This window comes from Triticum aestivum, chromosome 3B, assembly GCF_018294505.1.
Source record: "Triticum aestivum cultivar Chinese Spring chromosome 3B, IWGSC CS RefSeq v2.1, whole genome shotgun sequence".
Taxonomy (NCBI): Eukaryota; Viridiplantae; Streptophyta; class Magnoliopsida; order Poales; family Poaceae; genus Triticum; species Triticum aestivum.
Genome location: NC_057801.1, coordinates 230,667,446 through 230,686,178, shown reverse-complemented (window position 1 = coordinate 230,686,178; position 18,733 = coordinate 230,667,446).

The window sequence follows — 18,733 nt, the reverse complement described above, 5'->3', positions numbered from 1 at the left end:
GAATAGGCAGTCGTATTCATAAGGTAAAGATGAGATGAGATAGAGCAATTACACGATGATAGATTCCACCAGTATAGGCAGCCAGTCTATGCGTCGACCGCGTAAACGATGCCATCATGTACTATAGCATTAGACAGAAATGTTGCCTCAACAGGATTGATGATGAGCCATAACCATGTATGGCAACCGGATTCCAGATAGACTAATCCCATATTGAACAAGGCAATGAGCTTGTAATCCATGTAGTCTTCTGATGGTGTGGGCACTTCGCAGATTACAACTTTCTGCAAACAAAGGTCGAGCCAAAAGCTTGACGCGTCTCGTGCGTAGTAGGCAGGAGTGTCCGGCAGGCCGCGAGGCTCAATGTCGGCGGTATCCAACATTGGAAGGGTGATCTCTCGCTGGGTGTAGATATCCACGAGACGCCACGGACTACCGGTGTGGTGGATGAGGATGATCCAGTTGTCCTTCATGCCCGCCCAGTAGTGGCCGCACATGAAGGACAGGTGGACGGGTAGTGGTAGCATGTCAAGGGGCACCACGGCAACCTCTGTAGGATCATCAAGTCGGTGTCTGGGCCACCTACGAGGATCGGGCATCAGCAAGTAGGGTGTCTTGAAAAGAGTCGGCCGGTTGCAGACGAGTAGACGGTACAAAGACATCAAGCATGTGGCCAGATGGACGGTGCTGAGTATGTCCATACGACTACAGATCTGCTCCAAGAGAACATCGGGGAGGTAATTCCAATCGCGGCTCTACGTGTCAGTCGGTTCTGCCATTGGGGTTTTCGGTGCCTGCGAGCCAGCATGGAAGTGGATTCGGGCGGGCGAGCGAAGAAGCTTCTCCTCATTTGGCCGAGCAGTGAGCGGGGGGATATGGTATGCGCGAGCTACCAAGGAAGATGGCGCGGGCAGGCGAGTAGTGAGCAGGGGTAAATGGTGTGCGGCTGACGATGGGGAAGAGAGGAGGAAGAAGAAGAGAGGAGGAAGAAGAGTGGAAGACGGCGAAGAAAGTGCATTAAATATCAATTCTACTAGTACTACTACCAGGACATAGGCACTATCCTCCGAAGTGTAAATAGTTACACCGATGACATGTGGGTCTACCACAAGAGGGCCCATATGTCAGTTAATGGAGGACACAGGTGCATAGGCGTATTTGCGGAAGCGTGCTCTACTAGCAAACATGATGGCAGTACTGGGTAAGGCTGATTTAGTAACACCAACATGCTGGTTCAGCTTATTAATTACATGTCCCATCTGTTGGAGCGTGTATTGTCACTTCACAGCGAAGACTAGTTGAATAGTTCTCTCTGACCGAGATGGGGAATGATGGATCGCAAGGATTTCCTTTCTACAGTATCCCTATGCCTCTACACTCACTTCCCTCATTTTGCTCTGTACCTAGTCACTTGTTGAAATCTGTAGAAAGACAAATACTCCGTATTTGGGAACAGAGGGAGGCTTTTACTCCGTACTGGAGTATTTGGGAATAGAGGGAGCATCACCATATGGAGGGAACAGAGGAAGTTTGAAATATGAACATGTCAATGGGAGGGAGTAAGCCCCATGCATGCATGCATGCATGCAACATGCAACACTCACACGTACTCCGCATGGACGCACGCAACACTCACGCACCCATGCGGCACACAGCACACGACGCAACACACATGCTCACGCTCAAGTGCTCAACCTACTCCCTACGTCCGTGAAAGACTGTACATTTAGAGATTTACACATTGACCAGGGTATAATTAATGCCCAAAAGTAAAAGACTTATGCGTGCATGCGACCATTGAGATAAGAAGATTAAATGAAGGCCGTTGCATGCTGTAATTAAGAATAGACATGTAGCCTATACCTACAGCACAAGTTGGTGCATTAGTCAATCAATATTGATTTATATTAAAGGCTAAATGCATTGGAAGTGTAGATGTACATCATGTACTACTACACTTTGTTTTATAGCCGATGTACACTCTTTCTTGGAAGGCCAAGGGAGGACACGTGCATGCACTCACATACACAGCCAGGGCGGTTCGGGCGCAAGGGTTGGACTCGTGTGGCGCCTGCGTAAAGTTTTGTTTAACTGATTTCTTTGCTCCGCCAACTGACAGGTGGGACCCAAAAACCAGGTGACAATTTAACCAGTCAACAAAGTGCCACGTCGACTTTGTGGCCGGTCAGTAGGGTGCAATACGGTGCTCTACGATGAGCTAGTGATCATATAATCGACGCAAAACTATATATAGTGACCGTAAAGAGCGTATTGTTACATACGTTGGCCGCTAGTGTATTTTTCTCGTTTCCAATTCAGCCATACTAATCGGAAAGGATGCAGTATGGACTACTACTAGTACTAGTACTGCTTTGATGTGTTCCGTCAACTCGCTGAACGAGGAGAAGCTTGCTTACTGCGCCTCTCCCTCGCCCACGCACGCGGTGGTTTGACTACAGCGCCCTCTCCCTCTTCCTCTCCCTCGCCCTCGCCCTCGCCCTCGCGGTGGACGTGCAGCACTTCAATCGGTGTCAGATTGCCATACGCATATTGTACTGTAGTATCATCATTGTTGGACCTTCCGAAGAGGCGAAGAGGCAAGTGCAAGGTTCACACGAGTACGAACTGTTGAACCTCCCGAAGAGGCAAAGATCCAAGCGCAAGGTTTTATAGGAGTTGTCGTCCTAGTAGGAGTGTACTACAACTATAGCGAACGATGCTACTGTATGATGCCACCACATCACGTATATCCAAAGCTGTGCCACTTTTTTTTCAAAGAGCATGTTGGAGCCCGTGCAACAACCACACAAGTTGCACGTACACATAACACATTTACTAGTAATAAATTCTAAAGGACAAATGCCAGTATTCCACACAAGTTCATCTCCAATTCATGTGATAAATTTGTGCATGACTAGTCTACATATATTCACAGTGCTACCATTCACAATTACCGTACTCCACTTACACGTTATAGATGGGCTACATGCATGTCCTCCTCAAGGTTCCAGTCCCAGGTGTTCTTCATGGATGGCACGATCCATAGCGGTGGGCAACGGGAATCATTGTTGCAGCTTTCTAGTCCGGTTCGACACGATGGAGACTCATCCAAGCTGAAGTGGCATAAATCAGGGATAGCGTGTCCCAGCATGTCGTTCATTCGGCGGTGTGCAATGAAGACACAACCATGCTTCATGAATGGCAGGCCTTCCGTGTCGTGCACGGAAGGTGGCATCCACTTCACAATGGGGTAGCTGTCCCCGTTGAAAAGTGAGTACTCTCCAAGAGTGTTCTTCGGCACCCACGTAGCATCACGGGGGTTGAACTCAGCGCCGTTCATCTGGTACATGCGGCATCCCAGATCTGGACACATGGTGACGTACATAGTCAAGGTCCATGCATAATAATGTTGTGCTCAAATATGGCGGTTCGTAATACTGTGCAGCAAATAGTGCTACTCCGGTATAGAGGAAGTAAAATAACCGGCTTATTATATATAGCCACTCTTGGCTACATGGATGAGATAGTAAGACATGGAAAGACAAAAATGGTGGCAGCTAGTGGGTTCAAGTCTTCAAGGGCCTAGCTAGCTATATGCGTCCTCCAAGGTAAAAAGTACTCCTACTAGTAGTACTAAGTATACTACTAGTACAACAATGAAAGAGAAGGTGAGAGGGTTAAAAAATGGAATACCTGGGTAGATGGTGACGGTCCGATCATGGTAGATTGTGTGACCATGTTGCACATCACTGGTACCATAGGTAACGACTTCTAAGATAGTTGATCCCAATATGCCAAATTCAGCTACAAGGTTCCAGGTTAGACCGAATCGCGGATGCAAATGCACATCCAGGATCGGCTATCTTATTTTGATCGGGGGATGACTGGTCCCTGCAAAATAATGGAGTACCGTTAGGGATGCAAATGATGGTTTGTGCATTCCGTTTGTAATCTCCCGTACCGTAGGATGGAAACCAGATGAAACAAGTCCCCTAGCTTGTCACAGCGAAGATGCGGCCTAGATGGCGCACGGCGTCTTCGAACGTGTAGGGGTACAAATCTGCCGCCGCCAACATGCGCGAGCCTCTGCCGTTACTGTGTCTTGCATTGATGGCAATCCTTATGTCGAACACCATGATGAGATAGTAATCATCGTAGCTGCGTCGCTTTGTCGGCGGGTCCGCAATTGCTATCTTCTTCAATCTCATATAGGCATCATCATACGTATTCAAGCCCAGCCAGTCCGGAAGGACGATCCCAATGGTGGAGAAGGGGTCTACCGGAACGGCCGCACTGTTCTGGATGTTGTGCAAAATGATGGTGGTATCCGGCCGGAGGTATGCAAGCCAATCTTCGTTGGCACCGACCCAGACCTATATATAAGACGGTGGGCAGCGGAGAAATTACGGAATGGAAATGGAATAACTAAGTACTACATGATCAAACTCCATTACTGACTTGCTCATCGGACAAAATCCGACTACCTTTCAACGTCGGCAACTCTAGCGGAGTCAGCGTGCAACCATGGCCAGGGAGCGGTGGACTGTTCGAAGGATTGTCCCATAGAAGAAACCTTCTCCTCGAGGACGCATGGAAGACCAACAAGCATGGCCTTTTCCCAAACCTGTTTAAGCAGCGTCTTGAAAAAGTTGGTGCAGGAAGCACCGAGTCTTGCGGCGGTGAGGACGTCGGAGCGGCGTGCGATTTCTCCTAGAGGATCGTCGTCCAAGGTCTCCCAGCCCCGACGAGGAGGAGAACCTCTTGGTGAATCCATGGGAGCAGCGATGACCTGACTTCTCTTCGGGGGGAGGGGAACTGGCGAGGAGGAGATGAAGGAAATATAGCCCTAGAGGCAATAATAAAGTTATTATTTATTTCCTTATATATTGATAAATGTTTATTATTCATGCTAGAATTGTATTGACCGGAAACATAATACATGTGTGAATACATAGACAAACAGAGTGTCACTAGTATGCCTCTACTTGACTAGCTCGTGAATCAATGTTGGTTAAGTTTCCTAACCATAGACATGAGTTGTCATTTGATTAACGGGATCACATCATTAGGAGAATGATGTGATTGACTTGACCCATTCCATTAGCTTAGCACTTGATCGTTTAGTATGTTGCTATTGCTTTCTTGATGACTTATACATGTTCCTATAACTATGATATTATGCAACTCCCATTTACCGGAGGAACACTTTGTGTGCTACCAAACGTCACAATGTAACCGGGTAATTAAAAAGGAGCTCTACATGGGTCTCCAAAGGTACATGTTGAGTTGGCGTATTTCGAGATTAGGTTTTGTCACTCCGATTGTCGGAGAGGTATCTCTGGGCCCTCTCGGTAATGCACATCACTATAAGCCTTGCAAGCAATGTAGCTAATGAGTTAGTTACGGAATGATGCATTACATAACGAGTAAAGAGACTTGCCGGTAACGAGATTGAACTAGGTATTGAGATATCGACGATCAAATCTCGGGCAAGTAACATACTGAGGGAGTCCTGGACTAGGGGGTGTCCGGATAGCCGAACTATCATCATTGGCCCGACTCCAAAACTATGAAGATACAAGATTGAAGACTTCGTCCCGTGTCCGGATGGGACTTTCCTTGGCGTGGAAGGCATGCTTGGCGATACCGATATGTAGATTTCCTACCCTTGTAACCTACTCTGTGTAACCCTAGCCCTCTCCGGTGTCTATATAAACCGGAGGGTTTTAGTCCGTAGGACGAGCAACAATCATACCATAGGCTAGCTTCTAGGGTTTAGCCTCCTTGATCTCGCGGTAGATCTACTCTTGTACTACCCATATCATCAATATTAATCAAGCAGGAGTAGGGTTTTACCTCCACCGAGTCGGCCCGAACCTGGGTAAAAACATCGTGTCCCTTGTCTCCTGTTACCATCCGCCTAGACGCACAGTTCGGGACCCCCTACCCGAGATCCGCCGGTTTTGGCACCGACATTGGTGCTTTCATTGCGAGTTCCTCTGTGTCGTCACCTATAGGCCCGATGGCTCCTTCGATCATCAACAATGACGCGGTCCGGGGTGAGACTTTTCTCCCCAGACAGATCTTCATATTCGGTGGCTTCGCACTGCGGGCCAATTCACTTGGCCATCTGGAGCAGATCGAAAGCTACGCCCCTAGCCATCAGGTCAGATTCGGAAGTTTGAACTATACGGCCGACATCCGCGGAGACTTGATCTTCGACGGATTCGAGCCACAGCCAAGCGCGCCGCACTGTCACGATGGGCATGATTTAGCTCTGCCGCCGGACAGTGCCCTGGAGGCCGCACAAGAGTCCGCTCCGACCCTTAGCTCGGAGCCGACTGCGCCGATCGAGGATGGGTGGCTGGACACCACCTCGGGGGCTGCTACCTCTACGGCGATAGAGCCGAATACCGATCCTGTCCCTTGTGAAGCTCATGACTCCAAGGTGCCGGACACCTCTCCGGACCCCGAACCTTCCGCGCCCCTACCAATCGAACCCGATTGGGCGCCGATCATGGAGTTCACCGCCACGGACATCTTTCAGCACTCGCCTTTTGGCAGCATCCTGAATTCGCTAAAGTGTCTCTCTTTATCAGGGGAGCCCTAGCCGGATTATGGCCAGGACGGTTGGGATGCGGACGACGAAGAAATTCAAAGCCCACCCACCACCCACTTCGTAGCCGCTGTCGATGACTTAACCGACATGCTAGACTTTGACTCCGAAGACATCGACGGTATGGACGACGATGCCGGAGATTCCGGAGGGTGGCATGTAATTATCACCTTCTACCTCTCTAAATCCCGCCAGAGCAAAAATGGAGATTCCGGCTACGGAGACAATAACACCCCGGACAGTGCCGAACAAAACCCCCTCCAGCAAGATTCAGCACAGGAGGATGGAGAAGCTAGCCCTCACGAGAGAGCGGCAGACAGAGAGGTAGAAGGCGATAATTATATGCCTCCCTCCGGAGACGAGGCAAGCCTCGACGATGACGAATTTGTCGTTCCTGAGGATCATGTCGAACAAGAGCGTTTCAAACGCAGGCTTATGGCCACGGCAAGAAGCCTCAAGAAAAAGCAGCAACAGCTTAGAGCTGACCAAGACCTGCTAGCCGACAGATGGACTGAAGTCCTTGCGGCCGAAGAATATGAACTCGAACGCCCCTCCAAAAGCTACCCCAAATGCAAGCTGCTACCCCTATTAGAGGAGGAAGCACATAAACCTACGTCACCAGCGCACAATACGGCCGACCGGCCACCTCGTGGCCACGACAGAGAGGCCTCTAGGCCCTCCACTAAAGCCGCACCCCGTCATCGCTCGAAAAGTACAAACCCACAGGGGAATGCGCCGGACTTGCGAGACATATTGGAGGATAAGGTAAGACAAACAAGATCGATCTACGGATCACGTGGGCGCCCCACGATACGCGATGACAACCGTCACGCCAGATACAGCAATTCCGGCCGGGCCGAACACAGTAGACAAAGCTCGCTTGAGCTGCGTCGTGATATAGCCCAATACAGAGGCGCCGCACACCCACTATGCTTCACAGACGAAGTAATGGATCATCAAACCCCCGAAGGTTTCAAACCCGTAAACATTGAATCCTATGGTTTGGATCGAGGACTATCTCCTTCATATCCACATGGCCCGCGGTGATGATGTCCATGCCATCAAATACCTCCCACTTAATCTTAAAGGACCAGCTCGGCATTGGCTCAACAGCCTGCCAGCAGAATCAATTGTGTGTTGGGAGGACCTGGAAGCGGCATTCCTTGATAACTTCCAGGGCACATATGTGAGACCACCAGACGCCGATGACCTAAGCCACATAATTCAGCAGCCAGACGAATCGGCCAGACAATTCTGGACACGGTTCTTGACCAAGAAAAATCAAATCGTCAACTGTCCGGATGCAGAGGCCCTTGCAGCCTTCAAACATAACATCCGTGACGAATGGCTTGCCCGACACCTAGGACAGGAAAGCCGAAATCAATGGAAGCCCTAACATCTCTCATGACCCGCTTCTCTGCGGGAGAAGACAGCTGGCTAGCCCGCAGTAACAACCTAACCAAAAACTCTCGTAGTTCGGATACCAAAGACAGCAATGGCAGGTCGCGTCGCAATAAGCATAAGCGCCGCATTAACGGCGATAATACTGAAGATACGGCAGTCAACGCCGGATTCAGAGGCTCTAAACCCGGTCAATGGAAAAAGCCATTCGAAAGAACCACTCTGGGCCCGTCCAATTTGGACCGGATACTCGATCGCTTGTGCCAGATACATGGCACCCAGGAAAAGCCAGCTAATCACACCAACAGGGATTTTTGGGTGTTCAAGCAGGCAGGCAAGTTAATCGCCGAAAGCAACGACAAGGGGCTGCATAGCGATGACGAGGAGGAGACACGACCACCGAACAATAGAGGACAAAAGGGTTTCCCCCCACAAGTCCGGACGGTGAACATGATATACGGAACCCACATACCCAAAAGGGAGCGGAAGCGTGCGCTCAGGGACGTATACGTGATGGAACCAGTCGCCCCGAAGTTCAATCCGTGGTCCTCCTGCCCGATCACTTTTGATCGAAGGGACCACCCCACCAGCATCCGCCATGGCGGATTCGCTGCGTTGGTTTTAGACCCAATCTTCGACGGATTTCACCTCACTAGAGTCCTGATGGACAGCGGCAGCAGCCTGAACCTGCTTTATCAGGACACAGTACGCAAGATGGGCATAGACCCCTCAAGGATTAAACCCACAAAGACGACCTTCAAAGGTGTCATACCAGGTGTATAGGCCAATTGTACAGGCTCAGTTACACTTGAAGTGGTCTTTGGATCCCCGGATAACTTCCAAAGCGAGGAGTTAATCTTCGACATAGTCCCGTTCCGCAGCGGCTATCATGCACTGCTCGGACGAACCGCATTTGCAAAGTTCAATGCGGTGCCGCACTATGCATACCTCAAGCTCAAGATGCCAGGCCCTCGAGGAGTCATCACGGTCAACGGAAACACCGAACGCTCTCTCCGAACAGAGGAGCATACATCAGCTCTCATGTCGGAAGTACAGAATAGCCTCTCAAGGCAATTCTCGAGTCCGGCTGTTAAGCGACCGGACACCGTCAAGCGCGCCCGGAGTAACCTACAACAAGACCACCTGGCACGTTCCGAGCATGCATAGCAATGCGGCCCCAACCCCAGCCCTCGCAAAATCGCGAGACCAGTACCATGCGTACATCACTACGCTCTGGAGATACCATGGGCATAGGGGGAGGGGCACGACCACGGCACGCCCAGAGTGCGGCTCAACCACACCAGGGGCTCCCAAATGTGTGATATTTTTTTTCTTTTTCTTCTTATCCTCAGGACTCCGTTTTCCAGAAGCCCTGTCCGGCAGCAGACCTGCTGAACTCACGATGCAACAGCCAGGGAAGCAGGAAAGCTACGACGAGTATCCAGGTGGTCTCCATTACGAGCATTATACCTGTTTTATACACCATTCCGCAGCCTACCCCTGGAGGGGGACATGTTAAATAGTCCCACCCCTTGCTTATCGCACTATTTGTATCGTTCTGCCTTCATTGCAGTATTTTTTGAATAAACAATGGATTGCTTTTTGCCTATCATTGCATTCCTTTTTATATATGTTCATTTATGACATGTTGCACCCATATGCTTTGGTACGGCCAAATACACCAGGGGCTCAAGTTCCCCAAAATTATGGTGTGATAAGTCCGAACACTTTCGGAAGTGCGGCACCCCGAACTTATAGCATTTATGCATCAGCTCCGAATCATGTCTTGGGTCAATAATTGGTTTTGCCCGGCTCCCATGTTTTGGTACCTTACGTTCCGTTATATCGGCTAAGGTAGCGCTGGGAGAACTACTGCGATTGTGCCCCAGTTGAGCTGGGTCGAGCACCTCAGTGGAGAAAGATAAAACTGACCGTCATGATAAGGCGAGAGCTGGTCGCTGTTCAAGAGGTCTTTTCGAGTCCCTAAAGACTTATGCCGCTTAGAGCGAAGAGCCGGCTTTGTCTGGCCCCAGGCGTGGATAGCGCCCCGAATTCGGTCTTCCGAACACTAGGGGCTTCGCCAAAATTTAAAATTATAGAATTCTATGGCTAAGTGAGAGTGTTCAAGCATTATAAGTCCGGTTGCCTCGTTCGTCGTGTTGAGCGCCTCCCTAGAAGGACCCAAAAATGGGAACAAGAGCGCTCATGTTTATCTCGAACACCCCAGCACTCGTGGCATGGGGCAGAGGCCAATGACTTGCCATCTCTCAGATTTAATAAACGGCCGCATAGAAGGTAATATTTTAAATTAACAAGCATTGCTTAGCGCATATGATCAAAGTTTTCAGCGCATAGGATAACAAAATGCGAGTCTATTCAAAAATTACATCTTTGGAGCATTCACCCGCAATAAGGCGGGCACCCTTCAGGACACCCTTATAATACATTTCGGCCGTGCGATTCTCGTTGCCCGGCGGTGGCACGTCCGTCACAAGCTTCTCGGCGTTCATCTTGCCCCAGTGCACCTTAGCGCGGGCAAGGGCCCGACGGGCACCTTCAATACAGGTGGAGTGCTTGATGATGTCAACCCATGGACAGGCATCCACCAGCCGCCGCACTAGACCGAAGTAGCTCCCAGGCATGGCTTCTTTGGGCCACAGCCGAACTATGAGGCCCTTCATGGCCTGTTTGTCCACCTTGTGGAGCTCGACTAGCTGCTTCAGCTAGTCGCTCAGGGGCACCGGATGTCCGGCCTCAGCATACTGAGACTAGAACACCTTTTCCGTCGAGCTCCCCTCCTCAGCTCTATAGAACGCGCAGCATCGGACACGGTATGGGGCAGATCTACGAACGCTCCTGGAGAGCTCCGAATTCGGGTAAGTAACAAGTAATTCACTTTTACATGCTTGCTTTGCATGAAGAATGCCTTACCCGCTGCTATCTTCTTTACTGCCTCGATTTCTTGGAGGTCCTTTTGGGCTTCGGCCTTAGCGGCTTTGGCACTCTCAAGAGCCGACACGAGCTCGGACTCTCGAGTCTTCGAGTCACGCTCCAAACTCTCATGTTTTTCCACGAGAGCCTGGAGCTCTTGCCTTACCTCCGCCATCCGCGCCTCCTGCTTCTCTCGCTCGATGCATTCCGCGGCCGCATTGCGTTCGGCCGCGGACACCGCCTCCTTCAGGGTCGCCACCTCGTTCGTAGCCCGTGGGGTACCCACGTTATTCCTGTCATTTTTTGCAACCAAAATCCTTTTCTATAGGGTACAACTTTAATAAGGTGTTACTTACCTTCCTTGTCCTCGAGCTGCTTCTTGGCACGGCCGAGCTCGATCTCGGACCGCTCGAGGCTCTTCTTCAAGGCATTGACCTCTGCAGTCAGTGCAGCAAAGGTCAGCAGCGCAGCCTGCATTCCCATATTGACATATTTGTGTTAGACTCATGCGTATATCTTTTTAGATCCTCAGTTCGGCTTTTCTTTCCGAACACCGAACTGAGCATCAGGGGCTACTATCTATGCGGTACTATTTTTACATATCTTAATCACATACCTCAAAGCCTGTTAGAAGGGTGGTGCAGGCTTTGGTCAGCCCGCTCTTGGCGGGCTCAACCTTCTGAATCACCACACTCATGACAGTGCGGTGCTCCTCATAGATGGAAGCGCCGTTGAGCGCCTCCAGCAAGTTATCCGGTGCCTCCGGTTGGACGGAGGCCACAAGCTTCGCTGTCTCCCCCTTCTCACGAAGGGGCCGCCCGCCGGACTCCGGAACCACCAAAGGTTCCGGTGCGGAGTCCGGTCCAAAGTCCGAGAGGTTGCCCTACGACACCTCCGGGGCCTCCTCCTCCTGGCCGGTCCCCTTCTGGGACCCCACCTCAGCGTCGTCTGCGTCATGGGGGGAGGAGGCGGTCGGAAGTGAAGCGCTATTCACGTCCGACGAACCCAGGGACCCGCTCGACGAAGCGGCAAGATCGTCCTTGGGCGGACTACATGGTTATATTCAGCGTTAGAAGACACTATGCGACGTAAGAAAAATCATGAGTTATTCTGGAATCCGGACACTTATGATCTCACCAGGGGCTTGGCCCTAGAGGGCCACTCCTCTTCGCCATCGTCGGCGTTGGTGGAACAGTCCGGAAGAAGGGTCCTTCCCTTCTTGGACCCTTCGGCCTCCCCCGTTGGGGAAGCCTTCCTCTTCTTCTCTCCCCCCGCTGGGGGAGAGGCCCTTTTCTTCTCCTCCTCGTCTTCGTGGGAGGAGTCCGCCTCGGAGTCATCGGATGATGAGTCCAATAACACCTGGCGTCGGGAACTCCTCCGGGTTCCCGTGGCCTTCTTCTTGGCATTCTTCTCTGGCACCACGTAGGGCGCTGGGACCAGCAGCCCCGTCAAACGGGCGTCCGCTGGGTCTTATGGAAGGGGAGCCGGACAGTTAACCTGCCCGGATGTCTTCTGCCAGGCCTGTTAAAGGTAAGGGGAGCTTAGATCCCGCATAGAGTCAAACTATGGAAAACAAGTGTCCCGTAAAGGGTAATATATCTTACCTCGCCAGCCTGACGCTGCGAGCTGAATCCGCGATCTTCGGCAGCGGATGCGGGAGCCTCGGCGCCCTTGAACAGCACCCTCCAGGCCTCTTCGTACGTAGTGTCGAAGAGCCTGCTCAAGGTCTGGTGCTGTGCCGGATCGAAGTCCCACAAGTTGAAATCCCGCTGTTGGCACAGGAGAATCCGGCGGGTGAGCATGACCTGGACTACGTTGACAAGCTTGAGCTTCTTGTTCACCAAGGTTTGGAGACGGGATTGGAGTCCGGTCAGCTCCTCCGAATCGCCCCACGACAGGCCCTTCTCTTTCCAGGAGGTGAGCCGTGTGGGGATGCCATATCTGAATTCGGGGGCCGCTGCCCATTCAGGGTCACGCGGCTCGGTGACGTAGAACCACCCCGATTGCCACCCTTTGATGGTTTCCACGAAGGCGCCCTCAAGACAGGTGACGTTGGGAATCTTGCCCCCCATGGCGCCTTCGCACTCTGCTTGGCGGCCACCCACTACCTTCGGCTTGACATTAAAAGTCTTTAGCCATAAACCGAAGTGGGGCTAGATGCAGAGGAAGGCCTCGCACACGACGATAAACGCCGAGATGTTGAGGATAAAATTCGGGGCCAGATCATGGAAATCCAGGGCATAGTAGAACATGAGCCCCCGGACACCATCCTCGTCGGGGAGCCGGTGCGCGATATCGCTGGACAAATATTCGGCCTTGCGCAGCTTTTTGATGTGCCCCTCCGTGACGGAGGAGGCCATCCACTTGCCTCCCGCTCCGGACATGGTTGGAGAAGGTTGAGGTGAGATGTGCGGACTTGGGCGCTAGAGCTCGAGTGCGCGGAGATGGATAAGCAAAGGAGGAAGAAGGCATAGGTAAAAAGTTGGATCCTTGTCCCCTTATATATGGGCGGACGAAGCTATGAGTCCCCACCAGCCCGGTAAAACTCGCTTATCTCCCAAGCGCCGCAATTAATGGCGCGGTTGGGTTACCCTCGTCCGTATTGATGAGAATCCCGGAATAAGGGGACACGATCTCTGCTTTGACAAGACGTGCCAAGGAAACCGCTTCGCTAAACACGCTGAGGTGGAACAATAAAAACGATTCGAGTAAAGGCTTGGCCGCGATGTGACATCATGCCACGAAATACGTCAGCAGATTGAACTTGTGTGAATATTATTCTCTCTACGGTGGAATGTGGAGTTTATTTTGCAGAGCCGGACACTATCCTAGTGTTCAAAATCTTCTGTGAATTATTCGGAGGAGGAACCAGCCTTGCAATGCCGAAGACAATATGCGCGCCGGACTCGTCGTCATTGAAGCCTGGTTCAGGGGCTACTGAAGGAGTCCTGGACTAGGGGGTGTCCGGATAGCCGAACTATCATCATTGGCCGGACTATGAATATACAAGATTGAAGACTTCGTCCCGTGTCTAGATGGGACTTTCCTTGGCGTGGAAGGCAAGCTTGGCAATACGAATATGTAGATTTCCTACCCTTGTAACCGACTCTGTGTAACCCTAGCCCTCTCCGGTGTCTATATAAACCGGAGAGTTTTAGTCTGTAGGACGAACAACAATCATACCATAGGCTAGCTTCTAGGGTTTAGCCTCCTTGATCTCGCGGTAGATCTACTCTTGTACTACCCATATCATCAATATTAGTCAAGCAGGAGTAGGCTTTTACCTCCACCGAGAGGGCCCGAACCTGGGTAAAAACATCGTGTTCGTTGTCTCCTGTTACCATCCGCCTAGACGTACAGTTCGGGACCCCCTACCCGAGATCCGCCGGTTTTGACACCGACACATACCGATGACAAAGGGAACAATGTATGTTGTTATGCAGTTTGACCGATAATGATCTGTGTAGAATATGTAGGAGCCAATATGAGCATCCAGGTTCCGCTATTGGTTATTGACCAGAAACGTGTCTCGGTCATGTCTACATAGTTCTCGAACCCGTAGGGTCCGCATGCTTAAGGTTTTGATGACAATTTTATTATGAGTTTTTGAGTTTTGATGTACCGAAGGAGTTCGGAGTCCCCGATGAGATCGGGGACATGACGAGGAGTCTCGAAATGGTCGAGACATAAAGATCGATATATTGGACGACTATATTGGGACATCGGAAAGGTTCCGAGTGATTCTGGTATTTTTCGGAGTACCAGGGAGTTACGGGAATACGGGGAAGTGTATTGGGCCTTAATGGGCCTTAGTGGGAAGGAGCCGGGAGGTGGCACGCGCCCCTCCCAAGCCCAGTCCGAATTGGACAAGGGGTTTGGGGCGCGGCCCCCCTCTCCCTTCCTTCTCCACTTCCCTCCTTTCCCCCTTCTTCTAATTGGACTAGGAAAGAAGGAGTCCTACTCCCGGTGGGAGTAGGACTCCCCTTGGCGCGCCCTCCTCCTAGAGCAGGCGTCCTCCTCCCTTGCTCATTTATATACGGGGGCAGGGGGCACCCCATAACACACAAGTTGATCATCGTGATCGTTCCTTAGCCGTGTGCGGTGCCCCCTCCACCATATTCCACCTCGGTCATATCGTTGCGGTGCTTAGGCGAAGCCCTGCGTCGGTAGAACATCATCATCGTCACCACGCCGTCGTGCTGACGGAACTCATCCCCGACACCCTGCTGGATCGGAGTCCGGGGATCGTCATCGAGCTGAACGTGTGCTGAACTCGGAGCTGCCGTATGTTCGGTGCTTGGATCGGTCGGATCATGAAGATGTATGACTACATCAACCGCGTTGTCATAACGCTTCCACTTACGGTCTACGAGGGTATGTGGACAACACTCTCCCCTCTTGTTGCTATGCATCACCATGATCTTGCGTGTGCGTAGGAATTTTTTTGAAATTACTACGTTCCCCAACAGTGGCATCCGAGCCAGGTTTTATGCGTAGATGTCATATGCACGAGTAGAACACAAGTGAGTTGTGGGCGATACAAGTCATACTGCTTACCAGCATGTCATACTTTGGTTCAGCGGTATTGTGAGATGAAGCAGCCCGGACCGACATTACGCGTATGCTTACGCGAGACTGGTTTCACCGTTACGAGCACTCGCTCTTAAAGGTGACTGGCGGGTGTCTGTCTCTCTCACTTTAGTTGAACCGAGTGTGGCTACGCCCGGTCTTTGTGAAGGTTAAACAGCACTAACTTGACGCACTATCGTTTTGGTTTTTGATGCGTAGGTAAGAACGGTTCTTGCTCAGCCCGTAGCAGCCACGTAAAATTTGCAACAACAAAGTAGAGGACGTCTAACTTGTTTTTGCATGGCATGTTGTGATGTGATATGGTCAAAACGTGATGCTATATTTTATTGTATGAGATGATCATGTTTTGTAACCGAAGTTATCGGCAACTGGCAGGAGCCATATGGTTGTCGCTTTATTGTATGAAATACAAACGCCCTGTAATTGCTTTACTTTATCACTAAGCGGTAGTGATAGTCGTAGAAGCAATAGATGGCGTAACAACAACGATGCTACGATGGAGATCAAGGTGTCGCGCCAGCAACGATGGTGATCACGATGGTGCTTCGGAGATGGAGATCACAAGCACAAGATGATGATGGCCATATCATATCACTTATATTGATTGCATGTGATGTTTATCCTTTATGCATCTTATCTTGCTTTGATTGACGGTAGCATTTTAAGATGATCTCTCACTAAATTATCAAGAAGTGTTCTCCCTGAGTATGCACCGTTGCGAAAGTTCTTTGTGCTGAGACACCACGTGATGATCGGGTGTGATAGGCTCTACGTTCAAATACAACGGGTGCAAAACAGTTGCACACGCGGAATACTCAGGTTAAACTTGACGAGCCTAGCATATACAGATATGGCCTCGGAACACGGAGACCGAAAGGTCAAGCGTGAATCATATAGTAGATATGATCAACATTGTGATGTTCACCATTGAAAACTACTCCATCTCACGTGATGATCGGACATGGTTTAGTTGATTTGGATCACGTGATCACTTAGATGACTAGAGAGATGACTGTCTAAGTGGGAGTTCTTAAGTAATATGATTAATTGAACTTAAATTTATCATGAACTTAGTCCTGGTAGTATTTTGCAAATTATGTTGTAGATCAATAGCTCGCGTTGTTGCTTTCATATGTTTATTTTGATATGTTCCTAGAGAAAATTGTGTTGAAAAATGTTAGTAGAAATGATGCGGATTGGATCCGTGATCTGAGGTTTATACTCATTGCTGCACAGAAGAATTATGTCCTTAATGCACCGCTAGGTGACAGACCTATTGCAGGAGCAGATGCAGACGTTATGAACGTCTGGCTAGCTCAATATGATGACTACTTGATAGTTTAGTGCACCATGCTTAACGGCTTAGAATCGGGACTTCAAAGATGTTTTGAACGTCATGGACCATATAAGATGTTCCAGGTATTGAAGTTAATATTTCAAGCAAATACCCGAGTTGAGAGATATGAAGTCTCCAACAAGTTCTATAGCTAAAAGATGGAGGAGAATCGCTCAACTAGTGAGCATGTGCTCAGATTGTCTGGGTACTTCAATCGCTTGAATCAAGTGGGAGTTAATCTTCCAGAAAGATAGTGATTGACAGAATTCTCTAGTCACCATCACTAAGTTACTAGAACTTCGTGATGAACTATAGTATGCAAGGGATGACGAAAATGATTCCCGAGCTCTTCGTGATGTTGAAATCGACGAAGGTAGAAATCAAGAAAGAGCATCAAGTGTTGATGCTTGAAAAGACGACTAGTTTAAAGAGAAGGGCCAAGGGAAAGAAAGGGAACTTCAAGTAGAATGACAAGCAAGTTGTCACTCCCGTGAAGAAGACCAAAGCTAGACCAAAGCCTGAAACTGAGTGCTTACACTGCAAACAAAATGGTCACTAGAAGCGGAAATGCCCGGAATATTTGGTGGATAAGAAGGATGGCAAAGTGAACAAGGGTATGTTTGATATACATGTTATTGATGTGTGCCTTACTAGTGTTTATAGTAGCCCTTGAGTATTTGATACTTGTTTGGTTGCTAAGATTAGTAACTCAAAACAGGAGTTACAGAATAAACAGAGACTAGTTGAAGGGGAAGTGACAATGAGTGTTGGAAGTAGTTCCAGGATTGATATGATCATCATCGCACACTCCCTATACTTTCAGGATTAGTGTTAAACCTAAATAAATGTTATTTGGCGTTTGCGTTGAGCATGAATATGATTTGATCATGTTTATTGCAATACGGTTATTCATTTAAAGTCAGAGAATAATTGTTGTTCTGTTTACATGAAATAAAACCTTCGAATGGTCATACACACAATGAAAATAGTTTGTTGGATCTCGATCGTAGTGATACATATATTCATAATGTTGATACCAAAATATGCAAAGTTAATAATGATAGTGCAACTTATTTGTGGTACTGCCGTTTGGGTCATATCGGTGTAAAGCGCATGAAGAAACTCCATAAAGATGGATTTTCGAAATCACTTGGTTATGAATCATTTGATGCTTGCGAACCGTGCCTTTTTGGAAAGATGACCAAAACTCCGTTCTCTGGAACAATGGAACGAGCTACTAACTTGTTGGAAATAATACATACCAATGTATGTGGTCCAATGAGTGTTGATGCTCGTGGTGGGTATCATTATTTTCTGACCTTCACAGATGATTTGAGCAGATATGCGGATATCTACTTAATGAAGCACAAGTCTAAAACATTTGAAAAGTTCAAAGAATTTCAGAGTGAAGTGGAGAATCATCGTAACAAGAAAATAAAGTTTCTACAATCTGATCGTAGAGAAGAATATTTGAGTTACGAGTTTGGCCTTCATTTTAAACAATGTGGAATAGTTTCACGGTTCACGCCACACAGAACACCACCGCGTAATGGTGTGTCCGAACATCGTAACCACACTTTATTGAATATGGTGTGATCTATGATGTATCTTACCGATTTAACACTATTGTTTTGGGGTTATGCATTAAAGACATCTGCATTCACTTTAAATAGGGCACCATCTAAATCCGTTGAGACGACACCGTATGAACTATGGTTTAGCAGTAAACCTAAGCTGTCATTTCTTAGAGTTTGGAGTTGCGATGCTTATGTGAAAAAGGTTTCAACCTGATAAGATCGAACCCAAATCGGAGAAGTGCGTCTTCATAGAATACCCAAAGGAAACTGTTGGGTACACCT